Genomic DNA, 12,611 nt, shown 5'->3' on the forward strand with positions numbered 1-12,611 from the left:
ATAACCCCTTAATACCTGACTACCGTGTGTGCCAGATTACACACACACACACACACACACACACACACACACACACACACACCTGGACGGGGCTTCAAGCTTCTCCGTCAGGTAGTTTCATAATTTCACGTCGAGATGAAAATGAAATGCGGACTCGTCATTTCCCCCCCCCGGTTATTACTGTGTCTTCACCCCTGCCCTGAGTCTGTCTGTAAAATTGCCTTCTCACCAACACTATATTCTCCCCAGTATTGAGTCTTCTCCCCGACACTGTTCCTTCTCCCCCAGTATCGAGTCTTCGTAACAAGTTTTATCCTTCATTATGGAGTCTTCTCCCCAACACTGTTCCTTCTCCCCAAGTAACAAGTTTTATCCCTCATTATGGAGTCTTCTCCCCAACACTGGTCCTTCTCCCCCAGTATCGAGTCTTCTCCCCAAGTAACAAGTTTTATCCCTCATTATGGAGTCTACTCCCCAACACTGTTCCTTCTCCCCCAGTATTGAGTCTTCTCCCCAATACAGTTCCTTCTCCCCAACACAGTGTCTTCTCCCCAACAGTTCATTCTCCCCAATACAGTTCCTTCTCCCCACGTTCTCGCGTCCAAGGTCAGAGGGGGGGGGGGTGGAGGGGTCGGTGGAGGTGAGGACAAGAAACAGGTATCCCACACTACAGAGACCAGATGGACTACAACACAGACTTTGACCCTTAACACACAGGGTACATAGAGCTTAAGTTAGCTTGGCAAGGGAACCGGAGTGAGGAAGGAGGGGGGAGTACAAAGAGGCCTCCCCTTGCTAATTACAAAGACCTGGTAATTACTCTCTCTCTCTCTCTCTCTCTCTCTCCTTACCTGGACGCAATATTATGAGTTTCATGAGATTTTACACATTAATGGTCATAATTTTTCTTCTTCGTCTTCATCTTCTTCTTATTAGTATCAGCATAAATATATTGTATATAACTATTTAACTTTAGAACCATCTCCTATAATAGTAATGGATCACCTGAACATTAGACACCCCTGATTATTTCACCTGAACATTAGACACCCCTGATTATTTCACCTGAACATTAGACACCCCTGATTATTTCACCTGAACATTAGACACCCCAGATTATTTCACCTGAACATTAGACACCCCTGATTATTTCACCTGAACATTAGACACCCCAGATTATTTCACCTGAACATTATACACCCCAGATTATTTCACCTGGCGATTGACCACTCTAACACTATCTGGCAGGGGTTAGGTTAGGTTAGGTTGGGTTAGGTTAAGTTAGGTTAGATAAGCATTAGGGTGGTTAATCTTCAGGTGAAATATGCTGGAGTGTCTAATGTTCAGGTGATTTGTAGTGAGAGCAATTGCTAAGTTCATCCTGGTGTTGAACAAAGGAGTTTTATTCAGATATATATTTTTTTTTTCGACACTTTCAACGAGATACTATCAGATATAGAAAACTGCAGCGTCACGATGACTCAGCAGGAATCAATCTCCGGCGGGGCACAACTTGAGCGATTTCCGGCTTCCCAACTCACCAAGTTCACCAACAATGAGGCAAACTCAGCCCATCGCTCAACCCAAACTGACCTCCCGAGCTTAATCTGCCCTCCACGCCCCAATCTGACCTCCCGTTTGCCTAATCTGCCCCCCACGCCCCAATCTGACCTCCCGTTTGCCTAATCTGCCCCCCACGCCCCAATCTGACCTCGTTTGCCTAATCTGCCCTCCACGCCCCAATCTGACCTCCCGTTTCCTAATCGCCCTCCACGCCCCAATCTGACCTCCCGTTTGCCTAATCGCCCTCCACGCCCCAATCTGACCTTCCCAGTCAAGCGTTTCCAATTACCACTATTTAAATTTCATAAACCAACGTGACCGAGGCTAGAGTCATCACACTGGTTGGTGGGTGGGTGGTTGGGTGGGTGGGTAGTTGGGTGGGTGGATAGTTGATAGTTGGGTAGTGTGGTGGAGTAGTTGGGTGGAGTGGGTGGGTGGGTGGGTGGGTGGGTAGTTGGTGGGTGGGTAGTTGGGTAGTTGGGTGGATGGGTGGAGTAGTTGGGTGGGTGGGTGGGTGGGTGGGTTGGGTGGGTGGGTTTTCACAAGCTGGCACACGCTCGTAAAGGTGAAAGATGGAGAATCAGTCACCCACTATTATAAAATAAGTCACCTGAAGCAACTTAGATCATTATCGTGATACATACCCTATCACAAGTCTAATTAAAGGGGCTGATTAAAGGAGCTGATTAAGGTGCTGATTAAAGGGGCTGATTAAAGGGGCTGATTAAAGGGACTGATTAAAGGGCTGATTAAGGGGCTGATTAGGGTGATAAGGCTGATTAAAGGGCTGATTAAGGACTGATTAAAGGGTGCTAATTAGGGTGCTGATTAAAGGGTGCTGATTAAAGGGTGCTGATTAAAGGCTGTAAAGGGTGCTGATTAAAGGGCTGATTAAAGGGGCTGATTAAAAGGGTGCTGATTAAAGGGGCTGATTAAAGGGCTGATTAAAGGGGCTGATTAAAGGGTGCTGATTAAAGGGTGCTGATTAAAGGGTGCTGATTAAAGGGACTGATTAAAGGGACTGATTTTAGTGACTACTTTAAGGGGCTGCTGTAAATGGATGTATTTAAGGGTTTGATCTAGGGGGTCTGATTTAAGGGACTGATCTAAGTAGCTAATTTCAGGGTCTGCTCTAAGGGGATGTATTTAATGGTCTGATCTAAAGGTCTGGTTTGAGGGGCTGATTAAGGTTTGATTTAAGAGACTGATTAAATGATCGGATTTAAGGGTCTGATTTGGGAGACATTGATTTAAGTGGCGAATTTAAGGCGGTGATTTAAGCCTTATATGACCTGGATTTATATGAACAGCTCGAACAATTCTAAACCAGTTCATCCAGATACCAAACAACAAATAGCTCGACGACCAGTTTTTGAGTAGTACAGTAGGTAGTAGGCAGCTATCAAACAGGGAGGTACTACCGCCTGGGAAGATATTGGAAGCATAATGTGTTGTCTAATGGTAGACCCTGCTGCCATATGTGACCAAGTCCCAGGTTGATGATCTGACTTTCTGCCTCATTTACACACAGTTGCTGGGTCTCAATTGTTTCTCTTACTATTGACAACACAACATACAGTACATATATTGTTTCTCACTATTGACCTTTTATTATTATTATTATTATTATTATTATTATTATTATTATTATTATTATCATTATTTTTGTATATTCTTATTAGAACTATTACTATTTGATTTTATTATAATTGTTATTTAAATTTTTTATTAGAACTATTAATATTTTATATTATAATTGTTATTTATTTTATTATTTCTTATTAACAAATTATCATTATCATCATTATTATTTCATTGCATTTCGCCCCAGTCCTTGATGTGGGTCATTATGAGAGGCGATATGATAGAGGCGAGGGGCGATATGATAGAGGCGAGGGGCGATATGATAGAGGCGAGGGGCGATATGATAGAGGTGTATAAATGGTTTTAAATTAGACAAATTTAGAATTAGGCGCGAAATAGGTAAACACTTGTTTGGAAATAGAGTAGTGGACGACTGGAACAAGTTACCAAATATCTATCATTAACTCAAAACACGCTGGGTAGCTTCAAACATAGGTTGGATGGATATATGAGCGATAGGGGTTGGGTGTAAACGGGACTGCCCAGTATGGACCAATAGGCCCGCTGCAGTTTCCTCCATTCTTTTGTTCTTATTATAAAATGACCTGTGCCCGGGTGGGCTAATGCCTGTAAAAAACTCAAACACAATCACCTCGACGACCAGTTCTACCAGAGAAACGACACAGGAGGAGGAGGAGGAGGAGGAGGAGGAGGAGCAGCTCCTCGTAAGACAGAGAGCTGCAGGAGGGAAGAGAGAACAGCTACCTGCCTCCACACAATGGCCACACACTAATTAAAATGTCAAGATGCAATGTCTCTCTCCTCGTGAGTCTACCTACTGCATGGCGGAGAGAGAGAGAGAGGAGAGAGAGAGAGAGAGAGAGAGAGGTAGGTTTAAAGAAGATACACTGATATACAGACAGAAAGATAAATTGAGACACGGAAAGAGGGGAAAGAGATATATTGATACGTATACAGACAGACAGACAGGAAGACAGACAGACAGACAGACAGACAGACAGATAATTACAGTAAAAGAGAAAGAAACTGGGGATAGAAAGATAGATGGATAGAGAGACAGATAAATGGATAGAGACAGATAAATGGATAAAATGAGAGAGAGAGAGAGAGAGAGAGAGAGAGAGAGAGAGAGAGAGTTCCTTTTAAAGAACCACCGCAAATGTGCCCATAATAGAACTCGTTATACACACATTAACACACACACACACACACACACACACATGAACCTCCCCCAGAGAGCCTGAAGTCAACCCTATGAACCCATGAACTTATAAAGGAACCTGTAAAGTGAACCTAAAGGAACTCAAAGGTCTGACCTCATTAAAGAAACCCCGTGATTAAAAGCGCTCAGAAGAGAAATCAGAGGAGTGTGTGTGTGTGTGTGTGTGCATTACGCTCAAATGAACTCATCGAGGGGGGGGGGAACTGCTGTAATGAGGCGCTCAAAGTGAAGATTAAAGGAACTCATGAGGAAGCGAGCTCAAAATGAACCCGGTGATGAGATATTTTGTCTCTGTATAATGTCCATCAAGTCCTCTCTCTCTCTCCCCACTCTGCTCCTTCTCTCCATCTACTTATTCTTCCTTCCCCTCTCTCTCTCCCCTTCCTCCTCCCTTCCATCCCCCTCTCACAGGCGAGTGGAGGAGGCTAAGAGTGTGGGTTGACCCTGACCTTCCCAGTCTGCCCGTTGTCATAGCCTCCCTGCTGCCACCTCCATCCTCCTCATCTCTCTCACACCAGCCCTCCTCACACCTAGCCTCACACACCACACTCAGCCTCTCTCACACACCACACCAGCCTCTCACACTCACACCACACACACTTGACTCATAAGTTTATATAGTGTACTCTCACAGACGATAAAAGGGGTCTCAGTAAGCCTCTAGGCCTCAGCACACAAGAGGCCCAAAGCAGCTAAGATATTGATATGTTGAAGGTTTCCAGTATAGGCTCAACTAATGAAGGTTTCGTTAGTATAGGCTCAACTGTTAGTTTCCGTTAGTATAGGCTCAACTGTTGAAGGTTTCCGTTAGTATAGGCTCAACTGTTAGTTCTCCGTTAGTATAGGCTCAACTAATTAGTTGTTTCTGTTAGTATAGGCTCAACTGAAGGTTTGTTATATAGGCTCAACTGTTGAAGGTTTCCGTTAGTATAGGCTCAACTGTTGCTCGTTAGTATAGGCTCAACTATTGAAGGATTCCGTTAGTATAGGCTCAACTTGTTAGTTTCCGTTAGTATACCAACTGTTAAGGTTTTGTTAGTATAGGCTCAACTGTTGAAGGTTTCTGTTAGTATAGGCTCAACTGTTGAAGGTTTTTAGTATAGGCTCAATCAAGAAGGTATAGGCTCAACTGTTGAAGGTTTTTAGTATAGGCTCAACTGTTGGGTTGCTTCTAATATAGGCTCAACTGTTGAGGTTTGTTAGTATAGGCTCAACTGTTAGGTTTCCGTTAGTATAGCTCAACTGTTGAAGGTTTCCGTTATATAGGCTCAACTGTTGAGGTTTCCGTTAGTATAGGCTCAACTGTTGAAGGTTTCTGTTAGTATAGGCTCAACTGTTGAAGGTTTCCGTTAGTATAGGCTCAACTGTTGGTTTCTGTTATATAGGCTCAACTGTTGGTTTCTGTTAGTATAGGCTCAACTGTTGAAGGTTTCCTGTAAGAATAGGCTCAACTGTTGGTTCTCTGTAGTATAGGCTCAACTGTTGAAGGCTCGTTAGTATAGGCTCAACTGTTGAAGGTTTCCGTTAGTATAGGCTCAACGTTGAAGGTTTCTTAGTATAGGCTCAACTATTGAAGGTTTCCGTTAAGAGGCTCACAGTTTGAAGGTTTCGTTAGTATAGGCTCAACTGTTGAAGGTTTCCGTTAGTATAGGCTCAACTGTTGAAGGTTTCCGTTAGTATAGGCTCAACTATTGAAGGTTTCCGTTAGTATAGGCTCAACTATTGAAGGTTTCTGTTAGTATAGGCTCAACTGTTGAAGGTTTCCGTTAGTATAGGCTCAACTGTTGAAGGTTTCCGTTAGTATAGGCTCAACTATTGAAGGTTTCCGTTAGTATAGGCTCAACTGTTGAAGGTTTCCGTTAGTATAGGCTCAACTATGGAAGGTTTCCGTTAGTATAGGCTCAACTGTTGAAGGTTTCCGTTAGTATAGGCTCAACTATTGAATGTTTCCGTTAGTATAGGCCTAAACTGTTGAAGGTTTCCGTTAGTATAGAGAGAGGAGTTTCCGTTATCATAGTGAGGGTTTCCTCAGGTAGATAGCCTCGTATCAGTTATCCGTTATGCATGGTCCTATATTAAAGGTTTCCGCTTACAATACCCACTTAGAGGCTTCCTACTATTGCAAACTCAAAATTAAACGGTTTCCGATTCCAGGCTTCATGCAAGCTCATATATTATATAACAGTTTCCATTAACAAGAGTCCACGTGCTAGAGGCTTCCATTAACAAGAGTCCACGTACTAGAGGCTTCCGTTAACAAGAGTCCACGTACTAGAGTCTTCCCTTAACAAGAGTCAACGTGCTAGAGGCTCTACAAGAGTCCACGTACTAGAGGCTTCCATTAACAAAAGTCAACGTACTAGAGGCTTCCATTATCAAGAGTCCACGTACTAGAGGCTTCCGTTAACAAAAAGTCAGCGTACTAGAGGCTTCCGTTAACAAGAGTCCACGTACTAGAGGCTTCCATTAACAAGAGTCAACGTACTAGAGGCTTCCATTAACAAGAGTCAACGTACTAGAGGCTTCCATTAACAAAAGTCAACGTGCTAGAGGTTTCCGTTAACAAAAGTCCACGTACTAGAGGATTCCATTAACAAGAGTCACGTACTAGAGGCTTCCATTAACAAGAGTCCACGTACTAGAGGCTTCCATTAACAAGAGTCCACGTACTAGAGGCTTCCATTAACAAGAGTCCACGTACTAGAGGCTTCCGTCAACAAAAAATCCCCACGATGTCATTAAAAAAAAAATCATTTAATCGCAATTTATTATTATTTTAAAAATGTCCCAAGAAATCCCAAGATAATATTTTAAAAAAGTCCCAAGAAATCCCAAGATATCATAAAGAAAAACCAGATATCTTTACGTGTTGCGCCATCTGTGTCGAGCTCCACTCCAATATCCTTAACAAAAGATCCTACAACACACTGCTTTACAGATAACATGTAATACTATTCTGGAGAAAACTGAATATTTATACGGAGCTTGAGGGGAGGGGGGAGGGGAGGGAGGAAGGAACGGTGGTTGTGGTTGTAGTGGATGAGATAGTGGTGGTGGAGGTTTGAATAGGGTGATGGTGATGGTTGGAGGAAGGAAAAGGTACGTTTTTTTTTCTTTTGTGTGTGTGTGTGTGTGTGTGTGTGTGTGTGTGTGTGTGTGTGTGTGTGTGTGTGTGTGTGTAAAATGCGTACATGCAGGTACAGAGATACGCATACATTGACCCACAAATGTGTACATACATGTGCTGAGAAGTAGTTGGTGGTAAGGCCCACCTCCCCTCCTTCCCCCCCTCCCCATCTCCCTCGTCTAATCTCTGCCCTTCCACCATCCCCACCCCACCATCCCCACCTCGTCCACCATCCCCCACGTCCCTCCCTTCATCATCCCCTACCTCCTTCCATCATCCCCACCCCCTCACCATCCCCACCATCCCCACTCTCCACCATCCCCACCTCTCACCATCCCCACCTTCACCATCCCCACCTCCCTCACCACATCCCTCACCCTTCACCATCCTCACCCTCCCTCCTTCACCATCCCACCTTCACCATCCTCACCCTTCACCATCCCTCTCCACCACCCCTTACCATCTACCTAAACTCACGGTGGTCCTCTCACGCATAATAAACAGCCACAAATCATCACCGCACCAATAATTTACAACAAGAGAAACATCTCCCTGTACACACACCCAAAGAGGCTTCACCCACCGCGTCCATCCCAGGAAGAAGTTAGACGGCATGACGAGGAGCACCAGTGAGATATATTGAATTCAGCTCCCAGGTGGAGAAAACTGACCTACATTCATCCCCCCTCCGTCTACTGTACCCAGCAACACCTCAACATACTCTAGGTACTTGTAAGATGGTGAAATAACAAGTGGTTAAGCATCGAGTATTTAGATTCTCACAACAGGAGCAAACAAACAGAGTAACAGCACTCCAACACGGCCCGGGAGTATAGCCAATCAACCAGCACTTACATAATCTGGCAAAACGAAAGTGGCGGAAATAAAGTTCAGATCAAACATTCAAGACTGCCACCAAATGACAGAGAGAGGGTGACCACCGCTAGGACACACGGCCAGGCAATAGACTATATCCCCCCTGGCCCATAAACCTCTAGTAGGGCCGGTGTGATACAGAGTCAGGCCTCCATAGTAATATATCATAGGGGACTCGGGAGAGACGGCTGTATGGTCTGAGCCCCTAGTGATAGACCAAACGGGAAATAATATCAATAACTCAGTACTTCAGTTGAGTCTTATACAACCTCCAGATGACGTCCATCAATTGTCTTAATAATATCCAATATTCTTTAAACACGTTAGTTCATGACTACCTAACCTAATCTAATACCTTTTTAACATGTTAGTTCATGAATACTGAACTTAACCAAAACTAACCTAACTAATACCTTTTTTAACACGTTAGTTCATAAAAACCTAACCTAATCTGGTGATAATCATGGTAACAACCACGGTAATAAGCCCGGTGACAACAGTAGCAGGTCCCCCTCACAACACACTGGTGACAACAGTAGCAGGTCCCCCTCACAACACACTGGTAACAACAGTAGCAGGTCCCCCTCACAACACAACACAACACAGTCCCTCACTACTGTACCACCAAGACTGTGAAAGACTCAGCATCATGTATCAAAGGTCATTATTGCCCGCCCGGAACACACACACACACACACACACACACACACACACACACACACACACATAGAGAGCTCTGTTGGTTGGGGACAATAACTCTGACCTAGCCACAGGAACCTTGCCGTCAACAACCCCAGGACACAGTGTCACAAGGGACCGCACTATACTGTACTCCGTTAACTGACGATGAAGGAATGTATGTGAACCCTCCACATAACGGACTTGCCTCCGTATAATCTGATAGTTGATGCGTGACCTTGCATGACCCATGTGATCTTGTGTAAACCCCCGTGACCTCGTATGAACACTAGGTAACCCGGCATGCTAAGACACACTTAAAACACTCATAACCGGTTATTGGTCAATTTGTTTGGAATCTGAAGTGGTGTGTTAAGACTTGAAAACAATTTTACGAGGAGGAGGAGGACAATCGTTTTCGCCGTCACAAGATAATATGGAAATTTGAAGACCTACTATGTATTCCAGAGTGAATCTTTACATAAACATTTTACTTAAATTATTCATAACTCTCATTGTCCTCCTCACCACACATCATCAGGGGGCGGGGCGGGGCGGGGCGGGGCGGGGCGGGGCGGGGCGGGGCGGGGCAGTACAATGTATAGTCTCGGTACTGTACCGCTGGGTCGTTAAGCGTTTGCAGCCAGACTATGTAAGAATAACACTATACTCGGCTACATTATGAGGGATACTCTACAACCAGACGTGGGCTACTACGACTCTTACATCACCTCTTCTCCCTCATGTTGAAGGCTAAACATTCTCCCCACACACACACCTCACACTCAATGCTACTGGCTCACAATTTACCCTCTGTTGTCCTAATTACAGCTTCCTGGACCACGTACAAGTTTATGATCACTCATTCGCCCCTCCAGTCTCCTCTTCCTCCAAGTTTCCCCCAAACACACATAAAAGTCCATGACCAGATTCGAAGTTTCTCCTTGCCATCATCTGCGTCACAACAGTAGCCTCTCTCTCTCTCTCTCTCTCTCTCTCTCTCTCTCTCTCTCTCTCTCTCTCTCTCTCTCTCTCTCTCTCTCTCTCAACCCAGATTGGTTCTTGAAGTTCTTGGTAATGGAAATATTGGTCTTGGTCTCCATTATTTGTGTCCATTTTAGGGTCAGTTTTTGGATATCCTACAATATGTCGGGAATTAAAAGGAAATATTGGGATTTCTCAAGTTATATAGGATTTTCTTTTGCTATCTTTTGAGGTTTCTTACGCTATCTTGGGTTTTCTTAAGACATCTTGGGTTTCTGACTATCCTTCAAGGAAACCGGAATTAAGCAAACACATTTTATGTTGATTCATTCACTCTTGCTTACCATATGAAGATTAACCCACCCTAAGCTTATTTCACCTGATGTTTAAATACCAGAACGTTACCTGGTGGGTTAGGTTAGGTTAACGTTAGGGTGGGTTAAGTTAGGTTAGGTTAACGTTAGGATGGGTTAAGTTAGGTTAGGTTAACGTTAGGATGGGTTAAGTTAAGTTAGGTTAACGTTAGCATGGGTTAGGTTAGGTTAACGTTAGGGTGGGTTAAGTTAGGTTAGGTTAACGTAAGGGTGGGTTAAGTTAGGTTAGGTTAACGTTTGGATGTTAAGTTAGATAGTTAGGTTAACGTTAGGATGGGTTAAGTTAGGTTAGGTTAACGTTAGGATGGTTGGTTAGGTTGGTTAACGTTAGATGGGTTAAGGTTAGGTTAACATTAGGACGTTAGATTAAGTTAGGTTAACGTTAATGAATGGGTTAAGTTAGTTAGGTTAACATGGGATGGGTTAAGGATTAGTTAGGGTTAAGGTTGGGTTAACGTTAGGATGGTTAACGTTAGGATGGGTTAGGTTAGGTTAGGTTAACGTTAGGGTGGGTTAGGTTAGGTTAGGTTAACGTTAGGTGGTTAATATGTGGAATAACCTGGGGGTGCTAATCTTCACGTGAGTCATATAAACAAAGAGTCAACACACCCAGTGACAACGAGCTTCATCAGGGGAGTCAGCTGTGTCAGTGTCTATTATTGTCAGCTGTGTCGTGTCAGCTGTGTATGTTTAGTGTGTGTCAGCTATATATCAAGTGTGTCAGCTATATATCCAGTGTGTGTTAGCTATATATCCAGTGTGTGTTAGCTATATATCCAGTGTGTGTAAGCTATATATCCAGTGTGTGTCAGCTATATATCCAGTGTGTGTGAGCTGTATTTCAGGTGTGTGTGAGCTGTATGTCAGGTGTGTGTCAGCTGTATGTCAGGTGTGTTACCAAGGTAAGCGTTACACCTTTATTGCCCCACTACTCTCCCTCCTGTCACGTCTATGTGGTAAAGATTTTTTCGCCTCCAGCAATCTATCGTGAAGTTTTTAGTTCACTGCAACGATCAACTGTCAATATTGGGCAATTGGTTAAAGCGCATGGGCGGTCCTCCCCTCCAGCCAATGGGCGTCAAGTGACTCATATTTCCTCCCAATGAGCAGGAAGGGGAATACGTGTTCATCCAATGGGCGTCAAGTGACTCATATTTCCTCCCAATGAGCAGGAAGGGGAATACGTGTTCATCCAATGGGCGTCAAGTGATTCATATTTCCTTCCAATGAGCAGGAAGGGGAATGCGTGTTCATCCAATGGGCGTCAAGTGACTCATATTTCCTCCCAATGAGCAGGAAGGGGAATACGTGTTCATCCAATGGGCGTCAAGTGACTCATATTTCCTCCCAATGAGCAGGAAGGGGAATACGTGTTCATCCAATGGGCGTCAAGTGACTCATATTTCCTCCCAATGAGCAGCAAGGGGAATACGTGTTCATCCAATGGGCGTCAAGTGACTCATATTTCCTCCCAATGAGCAGGAAGGGGAATACGTGTTCATCCAATGGGCGTCAAGTGACTCATATTTCCTCCCAATGAACAGGAAGGGGAATACGTGTTCATCCAATGGGCGTCAGTCATTGTGATGTCGTTTTTATCAAATAAGAACAAACACGCATACACACACACACTCGAGGACCATAACAACTATAACATGAACAAGTTAACACAAATATTTCAGGCTACAAACTTCATGAACTCCTGAAAACCATGACTCCTAATGACAGCAGACTTACTACAACATTTTAAGATAAAGTTACTCTGCGCTCATCATCTGCTCAAACCATGGCGTCTTGGACTGTGTAAACAAGACATGAAACTGATGCTAAAACAACAATAACAGACTCCAGGACGTGCAGACGATGGCGCCACCTTGACGGCGTTATCTGCTCAATAAGGTAATACCTCCTAAGTGTCCCCTCATAGTAGAAGTCAGTTTTAACAACACGCAGAATAAATACATTTTTTAATAAGGAGACTTAAAATAAAAAGGTTTCAAGTACTGTATATAAAAAAAGGAATAATTACGAATAACAAAAAATTATAAAAACAAATGTATTCGTATCCCGTTTCCTGGTATGAGGGGCGGGGCATTCTTGAACCCGGGGTCAAGGACCTATAAGAAATGTGTATCATAAGTAATCAACACACTTTGAAGGCAATACCACTAAAAGTTCCCTT

This window comes from Homarus americanus, unplaced genomic scaffold (assembly GCF_018991925.1).
Source record: "Homarus americanus isolate GMGI-L3 unplaced genomic scaffold, GMGI_Hamer_2.0 scaffold25749, whole genome shotgun sequence".
NCBI lineage: Eukaryota > Metazoa > Arthropoda > Malacostraca > Decapoda > Nephropidae > Homarus > Homarus americanus.